This window comes from Cricetulus griseus, chromosome 4 (assembly GCF_003668045.3).
Source record: "Cricetulus griseus strain 17A/GY chromosome 4, alternate assembly CriGri-PICRH-1.0, whole genome shotgun sequence".
NCBI lineage: Eukaryota > Metazoa > Chordata > Mammalia > Rodentia > Cricetidae > Cricetulus > Cricetulus griseus.
In genome coordinates, this window is record NC_048597.1 from 44,455,711 (window position 1) to 44,463,282 (window position 7,572).

Below are 7,572 nucleotides of genomic sequence, written 5' to 3' on the forward strand. Positions count from 1 at the left end.
GCTATATAACAAATGTCCATGCCTGACAGAAGGTATACACTGTGAAAGGAAAACAAAACAAGGCAAAATGCAGAAAAATCAAAACGGTAGCTTTCCATTAAGGTGGCCATGATATAAATGAAGGAGGACTTTCAGCAGCAATGGGATCTTGACTGTTGTTCCAGATGTGTATGATGACCTAAAATAGACACTATAATGTCAATTGTCATTTGTCAATGGATAAGTATGACACTGATAATTCAACCTTTTGAGACCAATATATAAAGGAAGGAAGATGCATAAATAAAATAGATACCTCCTGGAACAATCTGTATGTGTTGAGAGCCCCGTTAACCCCTGTATTCCTCCTGACAACAGTAGACAGTCAAAGGCTAATTGACTACTGAATGATATAATGAAGCTAAATGTCCCACCATATGTTCAGAATCATTTGGTATATTGTACTAAATAAGATATGTGTAGTTAATAAGATTATAATTTCCATGTCTTTAAAACTCTTGTAAGTCTGGTTGCATTTATAAAATAAGACATTTCAACCAGGAAAAAATTTATTGAAAGTTTATTGAAGTTAAAATTCTAAAGAATTTAAGGACAGTTTACAGGTTAATTTTATGACTTTCACATACTCATTGTGTATAGAAATGGGGCTATACATAAGATAACTAAAGGAGATCAAGGGAATACAAATTTTAAAAGAAGAAGTCAAAATATCATTATTTGAGATGATATGATAGTATACCTAAGTGACCCCAAAAATTCTTCCAGGGAACTCCTACAGCTGATAAACATCTTTAGAAAAGAGGCTGGATACAAGATTAACTTAAAAAAATCAGTAGGTCTCATATACAAATAATAAATGGGTTGAGAAAGAAAACAGGGAAACAACACCCTTCACAAGAGCATCAAATAATATAAAATGTCTTGGTGTAAAACTCTAACCAACAAGTAAAAACATTTATGGAAAGAATTTCAAGTCAAGAAAAAATTGGAGAAGGTATCAAAGGATGGAAAGATCTCCCATGCTGAGATCAGTAGGATTAATATAGTAAAAATGGACATCTTACCAAAAGCAATCTATAGATTTGGTGCAATCCCCATTAAAAGCTCGACACAGTTCTTTACAGACATTGAAAGAACAATATTCAACTTCATATGGAAAAAAATGAAGGGTAGCTAAAACAATCCTGTACAGAAGAACTTAAGGAGGTATAGCCATCCCCAATTTCAAGCTCTATTACAGAGATATAGTAATAAAAACTGCCAACCACTGACTAGTCCAGCCTAGGACCCATGCCATCAGAGTGAGCCCATCCCTGATTGGAGTAACAAGACCCAGAGTCTGTATTGCCCACAGATCTAGGATAGAACCAAACTTGACTAGAGGAAAAAAAAATGTTAATATAAGAGTGTCAAATGATAGTCTGCTATACTTATAGATTGATGTCTAGCTCAATTGTCATCAGAGAGTTTTCATCCAGCAATTGATAGAAACAGATGCAGAGACCCACAGTCAAGCATTTGGCTGGGCTCCAGGAATCTCAAGGGCAGGGGAGGACTGTAGGAGCCAGAGGGGTCAAGGACATCATAAGAAAAACCCACAGAATCACTAACCTGGATTCGTAGGAGCTCACAGAGACTGAACCAACAACCATGGAGCCTGCATGGGACTGACCCTCTGCATATATATGACAGTTGTATAGCTCCATCATCTTGTTGGAACTCCTAACAGTGGAAGCTGGGGCTGTCTCTGAAGCTTTTTCTGGCTTTGGGAACCATATTCCTCATACCGGGTTGCCTTACCCAGCCTGCATACAAGGCAAGGTGTTTAGTCTTACTGCAACTTACTGCTTTGTTGATTTCCATGGGGAGACCTGCCCTTTTCTGTGTAGAAACAACAGAGAAGGAGTAGATGAAGGGCAGAGGGGAAGTCGGAGAGCAACTGGTAGGAGAGGAGAGAGAGGAAACTGAAGTCAGGATGGGGTATAAACTAAATAAATACTTGTTAGAAAAACATAAATAGGGCTATAAAGTTCATCACCAGTATATTAAAATAAAAGTTAAAATACCTTCATTTCTTCCCACTTTAAACCAACGAACAACAAGAAAAACCTGAAGATGCCATTTAGGTCTGTGCTCACAGGGAATCTTAAGAATGACTACATTGGGTGTGCATGGAAGTTAGTACTTGAAAGACTTGAGATGCTAATGACAGCGCTCTTAATTTCTTATTAAAATATCCTTAAACATATATATGCAAGAAATTTGTTTTTAAAGATTGTAGCATCACTGCAAATTCAAGATAAGAGAAACTCATACAGCAAAACTGAAAGGTCAACTAATTTCATTAGCTCCAGGGATGAGCTTAAGATACACGTTCTTGAGCTGTAGGACACACACACCACTCTCTGACCCTGAACAAGCCTGGTGAACTTGGAAAGGTTGGAAAGATTGATTCCCCAACTTAGAAAAACAAGCAACCATTCTCTAACTCCAGAAGAACTAGTTTGCAGCCAGAGAAAACTGGAGTCTCTTTTTGCTCCACACTTATCAGAACTGAGCACAGGAAAATACACAGGGCATAGGAGAAGCCGATTTATTTTAGATAGAGGCAGGATGGAGGCTAGACATGCAGGTTAGCAGTTGTAGTCTTTCATGCGAATCCACTGTCAGAAAGCTGCAGATTATAATTTACCTCCTTGTTTAATGAAGGAACTTGATAAATTAAGAAAAGATAGAGGGTCTGGAAACATAGCTCAGCAGTTAGGAGCACTGACTTTTCTTCCAGAGGACCTGGATTCAATTCCCAGTGCTCATGTGGTGGTTCTCAACCATCGTTAACTCTGGTTCCAGGGGATCTGATACCATCTTCCAGTCTCCACAGGTACCAGATATACATGTCATACACAGACAAATGCGCCAGCAAAATACTCTTACCCATAAAATAATAAACTGAAGTAAAACTAACTCCTTTTCATGACCTTGTTGCAGTCATTAACAGAGCATATGCCAGGCACAAAACAAGTCTCAGTAATTTCAAATGTTCAAATCATCCAAAGTTTATTCTTTGAACAATCTGAATAAATTTTAAATCAATAATAATAAATAGAAAAAACAAATGCCTAGAAAATTAAATAGAAAAAAACCAAATTTCTAAATAAATTTTGGCTGAATGACGCAAGAAAAATAGACTGTGTTTTATCAAATGATAATGAAATTTGTATTGTGCTGATAAAGTGGGAATACATACCTTTCTCAGAGGTGTCCAATCTGCCAGCTGTGGCCTGCATGTGACCCAGGAGAGTTAGAGATGCTGCCCATCACAAGGTCATAAGCTCACATAAAAGATGATGAGATATTTTCTACTGTACATTAGCAACAGCACTGTGTAGTTCTCGGGTGTGACCTTCACAGGTAACAATGTCAAAAAGTCAGACACACCTATAATAACTATCTAAGTCAATGAAGGTTCCCTTATAAGAACATGGAAACAAGGAAAAAATAATAATAAAGAAAAGTTAAGGCAGAGGGACAGGGCAAGAAACTATATTCATGAGTGGCTTTTCTGAGTAGATCAAGGGCAAGAACAATGTTTTCCATGAGAACTCTTTGCCTTGTTTATTTTGCTTGTTCTTCTGTAGAGAATGAATTGTTTTCCTAAAATATCCATCACCACCAGCAATTTTATTGAGGTATATTTTACACACTATAAAATTCATCATTTAAATGTATAATTCAATGGTGTTTGGTAAATTCATTGAGTTGTATTATTTTCTACATAATTGTTTAGATCATTTTTATCACCAATTGAGGGCCCCTCACATGCATTTATGGTAAACCCATTCCCACCTCTAGCTCTAGGCAAACCACTGATATAACTGTTATGTTTCTGTTTGTCTATTCTTGATCCTCCAAGTCCTTTTATAATTGGAGCCATAGAATCTTTGGCCTTTTTTGATTGACTTCCTTCCTTTATCACAATGCTTTCAATATCCTTTGTTAAAATATGCATATATTTTCATTGGTTTTTTAATTACTGAGTAATATCCTAGTAAGGTATATATCACAATTTGCTTATTCATTTAAAAGAGGGGAGGGAGTGGGAACTGGGATTGACACGTAAAACAATCTTGTTTCTAATTCAAATTAAAAAAACACAAAGGAAAAGAAAAAAGAAGTTAGTTGGTATGTAGATAATGACAAATTTCAGGCAATTACAAACATTCACTTGTAAGCCTGCAGTAGGCGATGCTTTTGTTTTCATCTAGTGGATATGGGACTGGTGTCCTGGGCTACATGGTAGTTTTATTTTTGATTTTTTTCAGAAACAGTCAAACATTTTATAATAAATTTATTTAAATTAGAAACAATCTTATTTTACATATCAATCCCAGTTCCATCTCCCTCCCATCCTCCAATGTCCCCCACCAACCCCCATCCCATCCCCCATCCACTCCCCAGGGAGGGATATCTAGGCTAAGAGAGTATCCCTCCATGGGAAATGGGCTCCCAAAGTCCATTCGTGCACTAGGGATACATCTTGGTTGCACTGCAAGAGGCCCCATAGACTGCCCAGTGCTCCTGACTGACACGCAAGTGCAGGGGGTCTGGTTTGGTCCTATGTTGATTTTCCAGCTGTTACTGAGGTCCATGAGTTCCCACTTGCTCAGGTCAGCTGTTTCTGTGGGTTTCTCCAGCATGGTCTTGACCCCTTTGCTTGTCATGCCTCCCTCTCTGAAACTGGATTCCAAGATTTTGGCTCAGTGCTTGGCTGTGGATCTCTGCTTCTGCTTCCATCAGCTACTGGATGAAGGCTCTAGGATGGCATTTAAGGTAGTCTCATTTTCATTATAGGGGAAGGTCATTTAAGGTAGCCTTTCCATTATTTCTTAGGGTCCTAGTTGGAGTCATCCTGTGGATATCTGTACAATTCCCTAGTGCCAGATTTCTCTTTAAACCTATAGTGGCTCCCTCTATTGATGTGTCTCTGTTACGATAAATCTTTCTGCCAAAAGCCGCCCGAGCCCTACCGCCACGTGGACTGTCTCCACCAGCCACCTGAGTTCTGTCTGCTGCGTGGATGGACAAAATAATACAGAGACATATTAGGTATAAAGCTGCTTGGCCAATTACTAGGATTCTCATCTGTTAGCTCAGTCTTAATTATCATACATCTATATATTTTATAAGACTTATCTTATTGGATGCCTTATTGGCGTCCCTCCTTGCTGGTGGATCACATTGTGCTGCTGGAGGAGGAAGAGGAAAAAGAGGACACTTCCTGTTTCCTCGCTTAGATATTAGTCTCCTTGCTATGTCACTTCCTGCCTGGATCACCACTTATCTACTACATTTCCCAGAATCGTCTTTGACTCCTAGTCCTGTCTAACTTGCTGCCATTGGCCAAACAGAACTCTATTTAACAATCAATAAGATAAACATACACAGTACATTCCCCATCTTATCTCTTGTCTTTTTCTCCTCCATTCCTCTCCCCACTCAGTCTTCCTGATTCCTCATGTTCTCCTCCCCTCTCCTCTTCTCCCCTCCTCTTTCTTTTCCTCCCTCCCTCCTCTCTCCCCCATGCTCCCTATTTGTTCAGGGACTCTTGTATGTCTCTCTTAGGGTCCTCCTTGTTTCCTAGATTCTCTGGAGGTGTGGATTGTAGGCTGGTAATCCTTTTCTCTGTGTCTAATATCCATATATGAGTGAGTACATACCATGTTTGTCTTTCTGGGACTGGGTTACCTCACTTGGATTTCTTCTAGTTCCATCCATTTACCTGCAAATTTCAAGATTCCATTGTTTTTTTTTTTTCCACAATGAATGACTTGTTGTTTCAATCATGCCACACCAATGCTAATATTTGTTTGTATGTGCCTTTTCAGCTGCAGTCATTCTAGTGCAATGAAGTATTATCCCAGTGTGGCCCACTCTTTGAAGCTTTATTAGTACATAGCAACACCCACTTGTTTATGTATTGCCTACTGTTGCTTTTATTTTATAATAGCAAGCTTAAGTAGGTGTAATGAAAACCATATTGTCTACAAAGCTTAAAACATTTATTCTTTGACTTTTTACAAAATAGAAATAAAGGAAGACATCTAGATCTCCCTCATATTCCTGTTTCATCTTTGTAGCAGAGGGACAAGAGATGCACTTTTGAAGATTATAGAGAATGAACACAAACTCACCAAAAACTAATCACAAGATTATAAAATGCTTCCCCCTAACACACATCACACCAGATAGACAGGCCTCCTGCATAATAACAAGGACAATGGCTAAGAGCAATACAAAGCTCGGAATCTGCCTGAGAAGAGATCACTGGGAAAACTTAAAGATATTAGGAAATAAAAAAAAAAAACAGATAACTAAGAAAAAAAGTATCTACTGACACCTATAGCTACAGCAGTCTAATTTGTAACCAAACAGAACCGCATGCAAGGCGTTCACTTCCTCTTTTCTATCCATCACACTCAGCTTCCAACTTTGCTTTAGCAAAGCAAGCTAAAAGATATACATACATACATACATACATACATACATACATACATACATACATAATCTGGCTACACAGAGTTCGTGCTTCAGAACTAGACTCACATATGGCAAGGATTTCTGGAATTGCAAGAAGAGGAATTTAAAATAGCTATGATCAATATTCTCAAAGCTGTGATGGAAAAAGTGACATCAACAACACAGGGATAACTAAGCAGACATACGGAAAGCCTAAAAAAGGATCAAAAGGAAATGCTAAAAATAAAAGTGCCCTGCTGTGTGATCTTGTCAGGGACACTTCTTCTCACAGTGGGCACTTGTAACTGCAGAGACTCATAACTGATCACACTGCTGCTAAGAAGGAGTGGCTGTTCAATGCTCAGCCATAAATGAGGTATCTCTATCACCCGCTTCTAGGTCCAAGGACCACTGCAGGAGAGATAGTACAGAGGGTGTGACAGCTAAAAGCGGTGGTTCTCAACCTGGTGTTTGCAACTCCTTGGGAGTCAAACAACCCTTTCACAGAGGTCATATATTAGATATTCTGCATATCAGATATTTGCATTTTGATTCATGACAGTCGCAAATTACAGTTATGAAGTAGCAATGAAAATAATATAATGATTGGGGTCACCACAACATGAGAAATTGCAGTAAAGGGTCACAGCATTAGGAAGGTTGAAAACCACTGAACTAAAGGATGGTGTGGGGTGGGGTGGAACACTTTTTAAGTAGGTCATGGTTATAGAACTGTTGAAGTCACAAAATCTGTGACTATTGCACAAAATTTGGCCCATTAAAATCCTGTGAAGGAAGGGAGAGGGACTCACAAGGCCCCACTTCCCTAAGAATATGTAGGTAGTCAATGTTGTTGGAGGAAGGAGAGATACTTTCTTCGGTAGGATGTTCATGTTCCTGTTAAACACCAAAACCCAGGAAGTTGATGGGGAAACTAGTTGTGAAGATCAAGAGGATTAGCAGGAGGAGGAAGAGGGCAAAAGAGAATTGTAGAGGAGAGATGGGTATGACAGAAATATACAATATTCATTCATAAAATATCATCATGAAACCCAT